Source organism: Chrysemys picta, chromosome 25, assembly GCF_011386835.1.
Source record: "Chrysemys picta bellii isolate R12L10 chromosome 25, ASM1138683v2, whole genome shotgun sequence".
NCBI classification, from domain to species: domain Eukaryota; kingdom Metazoa; phylum Chordata; order Testudines; family Emydidae; genus Chrysemys; species Chrysemys picta.
The window spans coordinates 7,125,871-7,139,121 of NC_088815.1; positions in this window are offsets into that span (position 1 = coordinate 7,125,871).

A 13,251-nucleotide genomic window follows, 5' to 3' on the forward strand; every position below is an offset into this window, starting at 1 on the left:
AGGGGCTTATATAAGACAAAACCCCAAATATCGGGACCGTCTCTATAAAATCAGGACAGCTGGGCACCCTACCTTACCCTCTCCCCCAGTTTTCTCTGCAATGACACGCCTGCTTGGGTGGGGGGCCCGTTTGTACCCCACTCCCTATTTTACACCTGTGTTTAACCCTTAGTGGGCTGGCGTGTGGCATGGGGTTCGAACCTCTCGGGGCAGCTCAGCTACCAGGCACTGCTCTGGGCGGCTAGTTGGCATGGTGCTGAGGTGGCTGTGTCTGTTGCTATGGGCGGCAGGGCCTGGCCAGGCCCAGGCCAGCCCTCCCAGCCCGCCCTACCTCTCCCTCACACTAATGCCACCCCCTGCAAGGGGAAATACCACCGGGGGGGAGTGACCTTGGGTGGGGCAGAACGAGTCCAGGCTGGCTGCTGGGGAACAAGAGGCTCTCTGCCCCTCGCGGGGTGCGGTGGGTGATTGTAAGGGGAGTCCCAGGAGGGGCCTGAAGAAGGCGGGGGGGCCACTGACTCCAGCAGGAGCCAGGACAGGCTTGTGAGTTTCTCAGGGGTGTGGGATGTATCGGCCTCAAGGGCGTCAGCACGACCCCGTCTCAGAGCTAGATTAACACACAGACCCCCCGCCCCAGCTCCCCATCCTCTGCTCAGATCCCTGGCTAACGCATCGAGGGGCCAGATCCAGAGGGTTGTGCCCAGTCCCAGTGAACGGGCTGGGCCCAGGGACTCCCCACGGAGGCTGGAGGGGACAGGATTGCCTTCCTCAGTTGGCTGTCGCTCTTGCTACTGTCTAAGGGCCTCAATACAATCCTCAGCCAAGGCATGCCCCCCCCCCCCCCCGCCAAAATACCCCTCTGCAGTGGCATAGATGGAGGCCCTTGGGGGAAGTAGATCTGCGCTGGTTCTGCTACTGGCGGGGGGGAGAATTAACTCTAAACGCACACATCTGGCTAAGTGCTCGCCAGCTTCCTCACAGGAGGAGGATACGTTCCCTCCTTGGGGGCAGCCCAGGAACTTGTGAACTGTCCTGGGACAAGGATTCTTATATACATTTGATAAAGCACCCAGAGACACCACACGGTATTTCACCTCCTATTAAAAGACCACCTGGCAGCCCCAGCGTACCATCGCATAGCGAGAGACAGCCCCTGCTGCGAAGACCTTATAAGCTGAAGCCCAGGGGAAGGGTCTTGGCTGAGATCAGGGGTCAGACCAGATGATCATAATGGTCCCTTCTGACCTTAAAGTCTATGAGTTAAAGTCTATGAGATCACACGGCAGGTTAGTAGCAGAGCTGGGAATAGAAGGGAGGTCTGCCGAGTTCCCATCCATCATCCTATCCACCCGCGTTTCCCAAACTGAGTCATGACCATCACGGGGCGGGGACGAAAGGGTACCAGACCGAGACACTCCTGCTGTGCAGTGAGAGATGGTTCCATGCCCCGCCACTGCCGCCCCGGGCCTTCTGCACACTCATCAGTACACTCACCCTACAGCACAGCAAGGTGGTAGCGGCCAGCAGACGCGGGGCTCGCAGCCACCGCCAGGCTGTCCCCCTGGGCACGAGGCGGGGAGCCAACCCGAGCTGAGCCAAACCCAACGGGGGCTGGATTATTTTCTGATCCGACACTTGCAGGCAGGTTCCGCTGGGTCCCGGTCGGGTTGCAGGGCTTTATCTCAGACCTCCGCCCAAAGGGGGTGGCGGCATGAAAAAGTTTGGGATGCACTGCACCAGCCCATGCTGCCTTTCGTGGTGTAGTTTGTGGGCCTAGGCAGGTGCGGCAGGGGACTCCTCAGTGCTTTGAACTGTGAGCTGCTTGGTGCTTTGACGTGTTTGCACTGAGAATGCTGCTTAAAATATACTCTGCAGCTCCAGCAGCCCTAGCAGACTCAGGGAGCCGTAGGTGGAGGTGCAATCTCACTCTCGTCACCAGGAGCCTGTGGGAGGACAAACATGTTCTCGCTTTCTCGGTTGGTTGGGTGAAAGGAGTTGTGTGTAAAAGCGAATCCCAGCGATCAGCTGGTATCCATGTAAGGACCATGCAAATCCCAGTGATCCCCTGGTATCCATGCAAGGACCATGCAAATCCCAGTGATCCCCTGGTATCCATGCAAGGCCCCAGTATTAGGGTGACCAGATAGCAAGTGTGAAAAACCGGGACGGGGTTGGGGGATAATAGGCACCTATATAAGACAAAGCACCAAATACCGGGACTGTCCCTTTAAAATCGGGACATCTGGTCACCCTACCCAGTACCAGTTAGTGATCTGCTCAGAGCACAGCAGCGCAAGCCAGGTGGAAGGACCCTCAGATGGGTGACTTCAACTTGGGATGCTGCCAGGTGTGAGGCTAGTGCACCTGTAGGGGGAACCCTTCTCTCTGGCTCCATACTGAGCCAGCTCCTTACTAGGCTGCTGGGGAGATCTTGTGGCACCCTGGGATGGGACTGAGTTCAGGCCTGGTTTTGACATCTTGGGTGGTCTTGGCAAATCACTTCACCGCGCTGTGCCTCGGCATGGAGGCAGGGTTGCCTAGGGGTTAGCTCACTGGACTCAGACTCAGGAGACCTAATGTTCTGCCACTGTCCTGCTGGATGACCTTGGGCAAGTTACATCCCCGCCCCGTGCCTCAGTTTCCCCATCTGTAAAATGGGGATAATGACACTGACCTCCTTTGTAAGGTACTTTGAGATGAAAAGAGCTATAAGAACAAGGTGTTAGTATGGCTCTTGACCCTACCTGGCAGGAGGCTGGGGCGCTGAAGTCACCAATGCTCTGAGGCTGCTGTGGCAAGGAGCAGAGAAATACCTAGAACTACAGATAAGGGGTGCTGTGCTGTTAATCTTTAGAGACAGTGTCCTTCACTTCCTGTCCTAAACTCCTGTGTGATGTTTCCGTGCACTTTTAAACAGCTTCCTTATCCCATACTCTCTAACCAGTCCCAGCCTGAGACATCTGCATTTCAATGTGCGGGGGGAGGAGGGGGGGGGGGGAAGGCGAATGGAGGTGATCCCGATAAAGTGCTTTGGAAGCCTTCCAGGTGCAAAGCTTCGGAGCAATGATTCTTCTTTGTATTAAGGGTGAGGGAATAGTCTCTCCAAGGTGTCACAGCCGGGCGAGGCAAACCTTAGCCTGAGCAAAGGGTTTCCACCACCTTCCAAGTTCCAACCCGCCCAGCGATGGAGATGCTAAGGCAGGGGAGTGAACACAGAGGTATGGAGCCCAGAGAGGAATGAAAGACAGTGGCCTGGACTCAGAAGATCTGGGATCCTTTCTCGATTCTGCCACTGTTCTCCCTGGGTGACTTGGGCAAGTCACTGCATCTCTCTGGGTCTAAATACCCAATCTGGAAAATGAGGCTAAGAATCCTTCCTTCGCCTGTTTAGATTGTAAAGGCTACGGGGCAGGGACTGTCTCTTCCGAGGTGTATGCACAGCGCCTAGCGCAAGGGAGCGCTGATCTCAGCTGTGCTTCTCTGTGTTACTAGAATACAACTGGGGACATTCTCTAGATACAGAGAAGCTAGGCAGGGTCAGAGCTTGTATCATGTACCCAGGGGATAGAAAATCAATCACAGGCTCTGCTGGAGTACGTGAGACAGTCCAGAAGGGAAGAGCTTAATCTCTCTGGGACTTCCCTTCCCCAAAATATATTTTAGTGGCTTCTCACCTGCCTGAAAGCTTGTGTAGGTGCAGGTGCCCCCTCGTGGACGCTGATGGTGAAACAGCTAACCATCTAGTTATGGGCGAATAGAGTAATACACTGGCTGAAATGCACAGATAACAACACTGGATCTGCCCTTGGCCCCACAATGCGGGCCTGCCTCGCAATGTGAGAAGCCACATGATTCTGGGGCTTTGAGAGGCAGCGGGAGGGGGACACAACCAGCTTTCTTCAGCCTCCATCCCAAATCTGGTGGTGGGGAGTGTTAGCCAGCTGCTCCCTGAACAAGCAAGAAAGCACCGAAGTGACTTAGGAGCCTACATCCCTAGTTGCTAAGTTACTTAGGCACTTATGAAAAGTTTACCCATGTACTGTTTTTTGAATTGACATTTATTGACAATCAGAAACCCAGCGAGAATTCCAGCTCCAGGACTCTGAAGCCTTGAACATTCTGTGTCTTAACTGCAGTTTAAAGGACTTCATTGGTAAAGGAGCATTGAGACGATGATTTCTTTCTTTTTTTTTTTTTAGCTAGTTCTGACAAGACTGAACTGAGCCACCTAGGGAAAGCAAATCCTCCCCGATGTATTAACCATGACAGATTCAACCCTGGCGTTCTTCTGAGCTCTAAGGGGCGCTCTCGGCCTGCATTATTTCCATGGTGAGTTAACTCTCTTGTGATGTGTGTTGGGGTGTGATACTAAGAATGATGGAAAGTGTTGAGATCAGGCACCAGGGCTTCCTCCATGGAGCTGAGGGTGAGAAATAACATCTTTTTGGTAGCTAGCTGCGCACGTTTGAGACCGTCCTGGGAGACAGTAAACGAACGGGAGTCCATATTTTACAGAATCGCTTTTCAGAGTAAAACATACTCGTACATCCTGATGCGTCTTGTGAAAAAGACACAGGCCCCGGAGACAGCTCTCCTGCTTGGCTGGCACATGGGGGACTCTCAGAGGGAACCCCCCCTTTACTTTCTCTGCTGTCTTGTCTCTCTGTGCCCAGCTATTTGACTGTAGACAGAAAATATTCCAGTGCCACTCTCTGAATTGACATGCTCCCCTCCCCGTGGTCACTGCGTTCGCTCTTAGTCCTTTCAAACCCAGCCAGAAGCGAAAAGTTCCCCGACACTGAGTGACAGATGAGGGGCAGGGGGCTGGGGAAAAGATCAAAAAGGCTTGGGGTTGTTTAATTTGGAAAAGGGGGCGTGGAATAAAGGGGGAAATGTAGAGCTGGTAGAAAATTGGAATTTCCATCCCATGGGAACTTCCAGTGTGTTGGCATTGTTTTACCCCCAGATTGGGATGAAAATGTGAAATATCGAATTTTTTCACAGAACAGAAGGCTCCAAAAAATCGATTTGGAAATGTCAAAACATTTTGCTTCTGCTTTCCCAGCTCAATACACAGTGTTGGGACATACCCAGGTTTGTCTCCAGCTGACGTGGAACTGCGTCCACCTGAGCTGACGCAATGCCTCATGGGAGTTGTAATTCAGGTGGTGCAGGCAGGGCCGCCCAGAGGGGGGGCAAATGGGGCAATTTGCCCCAGGCCCCAACGAGACTATAGTATTCTATAGTATTGCAACTTTTTTTTATGGAAGGAGCCCCTGAAGTTGCTTTGCCCCAGGCCCCCTGAATCCTCTGGGCGGCCCTGGGCTCAGGCCTCCATTCTTCCTTCCCGGCCAGGCTTCCCAGCCGGACTACATTCCTCCTGACGCACCATGGTCACAGGACGCCCATGATGCACTGCAGCCGTGCAACCAAAGGTGAGACCCTGGTGCATCATGGGAAGTGTAGTCCAGCGAACTACAGCGTCCAAGCTGTAGCATGGATGCCCAGCAGATGCCCTTCAATCACTTTTTGATTTGGTCCGACAAGCCAAAGCATTTTGGTTCGGATCCACCTGATTTGCTCAGACGGAAGTCTTGTGCTGCTGTTACATATACATGTGCATATTTGTATTGAAACCTGCAAGCCCATTAGCAAGTGTCACCTTTCCGGGTGAGCTACTGTTTCTGAACCTCACCTTCAAAACCTCTGCTCACCCTTGTGCCCACACAGGCAACCACAAATGGTTCCTCCTTCTTCACACTCTTCCTCTGAGCCGAAGCAGCGTAACCACTGTGCTCCCCCATCCCCCAAATCCCAGTTGAGCTGCCTGCAGAGCTGTAGCTACTCCCTGCGTTGCTGCTGCAGCTGCCAGCCCATGGACCCTTTGGAAAAGCTCTGTTTTAATGCAGCCACTTTCTTAGCCAAGAGAAGGAGCATCGCCTAGTGGTTAGAGCAGAAAGCGTGGTGTCAGAACTCCTGGGTTCTCAATATTCAACACTCTTCTGCTCTAGTTCTAAGCTGGCCATGGCCCCTTCTCTCTGGGGGTCTGCCTTCCTGCTCTCCACTGACAAGCTGTGTGAACTTGGGAAAGTCAATTCCCCTGACCTCTGCCTCGGTTTCCCCATTTGTGATAGAGACAATGCTATTAAACTCTCTGACAGGGGCTGCTTGTTAATGGTCTAGTGGTCAGGGTGTTAGTCTGGAAGTAGAGTTAGAAGACCTAGATTCAATTTGTGGCTGTGCCACAGACTTCTTGAGTGATTTGTGGGCAAGTCCCTTAGCCCCTCTGTGGCTCAGTCCCTCCTCTGCACTGCACAACCACACGGGGGGGGGGGGGGGTTGTGAGAATAAACACTATGAAGATAGTGAGGTGCTCAGATACTGTGGGAGTGGGGGCCACGCATGTACCTGTGAGAGGGCAGTTGGACCTTAAGGCCAAAATCTAGGTAAGGAGCTGAGGAGGTGGGTGTGTGATTTCAGTGGGCCTAGAGCCAGGGGGTGGAGGGCTGGAGACATGCCCTCATTGCTACCAAGCAAGATAGATGCAGTAGCAGCTCAACAATCCTGGAAAGTCAGGCCCCATCCTTCTGGAACGCCCAAGGTGTGGGGTCACCTGACTGGCCTGCACCTGCTACGTAAGCCTGGAGCTGGGTAAGCTGCCTGAGTCATTGTGCAGAAGCTCTGCTCTGCACTCTCACCTGGCTCCTGCAATCCGCATGCAGCCCCTGTTCCCAGTCTCTGCTCTGCTCCCATCCTGTTCTTTGTTCCTGCTTTGCCCCTGCCCTTGCCCTCAGCTCCTGGTGTGATCCCTGCCCTGTCTCTAGCCCCTGTCTCTATGCTCCACTCCTGACCCTTGGGTACCCGATTCCAGCTCTGACCCTCACCTTCACTCCTGGTTCCTGGCTCCAACCATTAGCTTGACTCCCAGTTCCCGACTCCAGCTCTGACCTCTGGCTTTGGTTCCTGATTCCTACTCTAGCCATTAGGTAAGGCCATCTATGCCCTGGCTCCTAACAAGAAGTCGAGGGAGAGCAGGAAGGCAGACCCCCAGAGAGAAGGGGCCAGGCCCAGCTTAGAACTAGAGCAGAAGAGTGTTGAATATTGGGACTGGGTTGAATTTTTCTTCAGGAGCCCTGTGACAAAGGGAAACTGAGGCATGGCGCTGCAGCGCCACCCCAGGTGCTCAGGAGGCAATGAACCAGTTACAGTACCATAGGTAGATCCTCAGAGGGAAGGTACCAGTGCAATACGAAGTATTGTCCCTGAGTAGGGAGTCGGATGTGCACTCAGCGTTCATGACCTTCACCAGGGAGTCTCAGGGCCTGATTTATCCCAAGGGGAGTGAGAGGCGAATCTGCTCCTACGTATTTTGGTCTGAGGCACTCCCAGTGCAATGCAACATGGGGTTTGTGAGCATGGTGTGATTGGAAAGTCCAGTATCTTCCACAGGCACGTCTGGTGCCCTTACAGGTGGCTCTGGCCCAGCCTGCCAAGGCAGGACTGCAGACGGCGAGTTTCCACACTAGTAGATAGTTTCACCCAATAGCATTAGTGAGATCAATAGCAGGGCCGGCTCCAGGCACCAGCTCAGCAAGCAGGTGCTTGGGGCGGCCAAGGGGAAGGGGCGGCACGTCGGGCTGTTCCGCGGCACTTCGGCGGCAGGTCCCCCTCTCAGAGGGAAGGACCTGCTGCCGAAGAAGAAAGCGGCACGGTGGCGCTATCGCCAAATTGCCACCGATCGCGATCGCGGCTTTTTTTTTTTTTTCCGCCGCTTGGGGCGGCAAAAACCCAGGAGCCGGTCCTAATCAATAGCACGGGCCCTCCCATCCCCTCCAGCAGGCGAGGAGTAATTCCCACTGACTTCAGCAGGAGTCACTCACGCCCTGCCTGGAGGAATGGGACAGCACCCGACTCAACGCCATCTCTTGGGGTGGCCGTTAGGCCGAATGGACCCTATCGACAGCTCCTCCAATGTAATCTGTCTTGTAGTGTAAGGATAGGGAGCATTCGATGATCAAAGGTAACACGCACAAACGAAAGAGAATCCCACGGATTTCAGTGCCACACTATAATAAGGAAGCAATTTTCTCAGCCAAGTTCAGAGGAGGATTGACACCTCGATGAACTGGGGTAGCAGCCTACAGTTGGATGCCAGGATAATAAATCCAAGGAATAGCAACATTCAGGCCTCAGGTCTAGCTGCGATCAGAGAGAACTTTGCTCCAGGTGCTGCTGGATTGCATAGTTAGGCAGATGGGTTAGGTAGGGCTTTTCCCTGGGCGAATAATTCTTCTAGGCTCTTCCTGTTACCCGTAGCCTACCCGGCCAGGGCACGCTCTATTGAGCTGGTGTCAGAAGTCGATGCCCATGCCGTCAGCACCGTCACTTTGGGTTCATGATCTGCCAAGCCGTGCGGCTAAATCCAACCCCAAACCTCATACGATTTCCTAAACAAAATGCACAGGTTCAATCAAGAACGAGAGTTGCACCGGTGTGTATCAACCTTTCCTCTGTTCCCGGCTTCTGCCTCTGTCCACCGGTACATTGCAGCCACGGGCCTGTACTAATTAGGCCCTGCTCAATAGGACCCTCCATAGCTATAATTAACCTTTTCGTTGCCGGATTCAGACATCACGCTGTGCAAAAGACCCAGGGGTGAAATGGCTTCTCTGCAGCATTGGCACTGTGAGCCGAAGGGGCCGCTCATCAACAAAGAGCCTGTGGTTTCCTGACGCTGTCTCAGGCTGCTGCCGCTCTCAGGCAGAGTGTACCGAGGATTTTTCATTGGACGATTCAGCTGCCCACAAGAGACCAGAGGAGGCCCCTCTGCCAATTTCCATCAGAGAGGATTTTGTGGGCACACTGAGCTCATGAATTCAGCTGCCCCAGCACGCTCGCCTACCACAGGTAGAGGAAATGAAACAGACTGACAGGTTGGGCTGTGAGTCAGACTTCAACACAACCTTAAAGATAAAGCCCCCTTCCATTCCCTGCCATGCCAACCTCTGTTGCTTGCCTCCGATTTAGTGGGGCTGCTGGGAGACCTGGTGCATGCTTTCTGCTTAGCATGAGCTGGGATGTCATTACTAATCGGTATTTATATTACAGTCGTGCCTAGAGGCCTTAAGTGAGATTGGGGCCCTGCTGTGCTGGGTGCAGTACAGTCGCAGACCTCCTGGCAGAGCCAGCTTGACGGGGCTTTGACCCCCCAAGACCTCCTGTCCTGGCTGAAGTGAATGTTTCCCACATTAAGGGCTGCCCTGAGGGGAAGGGAGAGAGGCAGTTTGTTTTCCCTGGGCCCCCCACTTGCGAGGGCCCCCAAACCAACCTGGCACACGGGGTCGCAGCACCACTCGGATTTGGTCGAGAACTCCACTGGCCATCACATACAGTCCCCAGCTAAAACCTCTCCAACGTATCATCAGTGATCTACAACCCATCCTGGACAACGATCCCTCACTTTCACAGGCCTTGGGTGGCTGGCCAGTCCTCGCCCACAGACAACCCGCCAACCTGAAGTATATTCTCACCGGTAACTACACACCGCACCATAGTAACTCTGACTCAGGAACCAACCCATGCAACAAAACTCGATGCCAACTCTGCCCGCATATCTACACCAGCGACACCATCACCGGACTTAACCAGATCAGCCACAGCATCACCAGTTCATTCACCTGCACGTCCACCAATGTAATATACGCCATCATATGCCAGCAATGCCCCTCTGCTATGTACATCGGTCAAACTGGACAGTCCCTACGTAAAAGGATAAATGGATACAAATCAGATATTCAGAATGGCAATATACAAAAACCTGTAGGAGAACACTTCAACCTCCCTGGCCACACAATAGCAGATTTAAAGGTAGCCATCCTGCAGCAAAAAAACTTCAGGACCAGACTTCAAAGAGAAACTGCTGAGCTTCAGTTCATCTGCAAATTTGACACCATCAGCTCAGGATTAAACAAAGACTGTGAATGGCTATCCAACTACAGAAGCAGTTTCTCCTCCCTTGGTGTTCACACCTCAACTGCTAGAAGAGGGCCTCATCCTCCCTGATTGAACTAACCTCGTTATCTCTAGCCTTACTCACTCTTGCTCGCATATTTATACCTGCCCCTGGAAATTTCCACTACATGCATCTGAAGAAGTGGGTATTCACCCACGAAAGCTCATGCTCCTACACGTCTGTTAGTCTATAAGGTGCCACAGGATGCTTTGCTGCTTTTACATAAGGCCTTGCAGCAAGTCACTTGAAGACATGCACTGTGCTCTAGCCACTAGGCCATATTGTCTCTTTTTACCAAGGTGGATTTTATTCCTATCTATTGCATAGACTCCCTAGTAGATTGCATGAAGTTGTCTGTATTTAAAATAACTGATGTTGCACTGGTGTTAAAGAGGTGTTAATTTGATACAGATTTGACAAACGTGATTTTTAAAATGTGAAAAATGATTTAGATAGAGGGTCCAATGGGGTTGATAGAAAAGTATGTTCAGACACAAGATTCGTTTATATACTTGGTGCTTTAAAATGGCCTATTTCATAAAGCTGAAAACAATTGAGTCAAATCAGCTGGGAGGAAGAATTTAATCAGAAAATGTGAATAATTGGGAATACCTTACTAGGTGCCCAAAAAGCCACAAACAAGAATCAAGGCTGTATTGGTTAAAAAAACAGCCTGGTTTAGAAGGGAAGTGAATGATATATAAAATATTTTTTTAAATGACAGAAAGATAGATGTAAATGATAAGCTAGGATGTGTAGAAAACTGAAAAGGGAAGCAAAGGGACATAAGGAAAAATCTATGGCCTGCAGAGTTAAGAACAATAAGGAGTTTTTTAAATATATTGGGAACAAAAAATATTGTAGCAGTGGTATTGATCCATTACTAGATGTAAATGGTATAATTACCAATATTAATGCAGAAAAGGCAGAAGTGTTGGTAAGTATTACTGCATTTAGGAAAGGACAGATGTTATCATATGATAACACTCTAACAGCCTCCTGAGATACTGGTGGAATGAAAAAGAGAAGCTACTAAAGTTAGACATTGTTAAACCAACAAGTCCAGATAACTTGCATCCAAGAGTTTTAAAAGAGCTGGCTGGGGAGCTCATTGGACTTGTTAATGTTGACTTTTCAATAAGTCTTGGTACACTGAGGAGTTTCCAGAAGACTAGAAGAAAGTTAACATTGTGACATTGTTTAAAAAGAGTAAATGGGGTGACCCAGATAAATATAGGCCTGTAAATCTGACATCAATCCTGGGCAAGATAATGGAGTTGCTGATACAGGATTGGATTAATAAAACATTTAAGAAGAATAATATAACTAATGCCAATCAACATGGGTTTGTGGAAAATAGCTCCCGTCAAAATAACTTATTTTATGAAGTTACAAATTTGGTCGATAAAGGTAATAGCCTTGATGTAACATATTTAGACTTCTGTAAGGTGTTTGACTTGGTGCATCATGACATTTTGAGAATGATTTAAAATTAACATGCCACACATTGAAGGGATTAAAAGCTGGCTAACTGATAGGTGTCAAAATGTAATTGAATCATCATCGAAAGGGTGTGTTTGTAGTGGGGTCCTGCAGGGATCAGTTCTTGGCCTCTGGCTGGGTATACAAACCCCACACCAATGAGGAAGGGGTTAAGCAGCTGTTATGGGCCTAGGCAGCCCCACCCCGCCTGCAAAGCATGCGTGGCTTGGAGGAGGAGCTCAAAAGAAGAGCAGCTGATAGGCCAGTAGGGCCACAGACAGTGGAGGTGAAGTGACTTATGCTCTGAGCTCAAGGAGAAGAGACAGGATTCTCAGATGGTCTGAGACGTTATCTTTGATTTCCAGTTAGTTAATCTCTTCACCCATTTGGAAAGAGGGAACTGGTAGGAAATGATCCAGGGAGGCAGCAGGATTGTGCTTTGCTGGACTCAGTTGCTTACACTGGGCCCCAGGTTGGAGTGTGGTGGAGGGGGTGGGCAGACCCTGAGGACTGAAGGGGCAAGAACCCAAAAGGTCAACCAACTCAGAGACCCAGAGACCCTCATCCGACCCAGTGGATTGCCTCTTTATATACCCCCAAGGGGCAGATACAAAATGTGACCTCACGGAAGGGCTGAATCAAGGAAGGGAGAGACTACCCCCAAACCAGAAGCGCCAGGAAAGAAGAGTACCTGCTATGCCCTGCATGACCACTGCGTGGTGCCTGTAGGAATGACCCCCTTCATGCAGCCCTGTGTTATTTTAACATTTTTTTTAATTAATAACCTGGATGAAAACCTTAAATCAGCATTGATTAAAGTGTGCAAACGATGTCACGGTTCAAGGCAACAGCACCTGTGTCACCCGTCTATGATCCACCAAGAATCACAGCTCCCCGGCCATCACCTCTCCCTGGCAGAGAGACGTGTCTCTCTACCTCCAACAGGTTTTTTTTTGCAAGCTGCACAGTTCCTGGCCTATGTTATGAATTCCCCTGCAAACCAGACGCCTCAGCAGGCCTGCTTTGCTTTCTACTCAGGGGCTATAAACAGTGTAATCACCCCCAGTTACAAGATACCACACAACCTTTTCTAAGCAAGTACGTTTATTCTTAAAGTGAAAGCACTACAGAGAAAACGTATTAAAACAAAGAAAGCCCCTATATGCTTGCTAATAAGCTCACGAGAGACCACCTCAACTCCAGCAATGGCTCTGGGAGGAGTCAGTCCTTCAAACCCCACCAAGGTGTTTTCTGTGTCTCCAAGTTCATGGCCGCCTTGGGTCAGAAAAGGCACACCCGTGAAACTCTGAGCCGTTCCTTTAAACAGTTTGGGCCTCTGATCTTGTCTTGTCATGACAGGTGATTAGCAGACAAAGGTCCCCTCCTCTGCCTCTTGTAGCCTCTACCTGAGTTATTGTATAACTGGACATGCATAACCCCCAACCCCCACCCTGAGATTTCCTGGAAAACCCACTAAACTTTAAAAGTTCATTCTTGTCTGAGCCGTTTGTTTCAAATAGTCCTTCGAAGCTTGTAACACTTCCCAGGGTTTACATTAATCATGTCTTCCCCTTTCCCCCTCAAAAAAGTCACATACAATCCCACAATAACACACAAACATCTGCATTTTTAATACAGTGAATGCCGAAGATACTTAAACTTAATTCAATAACTGTCACAAATGACACACAAACTGGAGGAGTGGTAAATAATGAAGAGGGCAGGTCTCTGAGACAGAGGGATCGGAATAGCTTGGT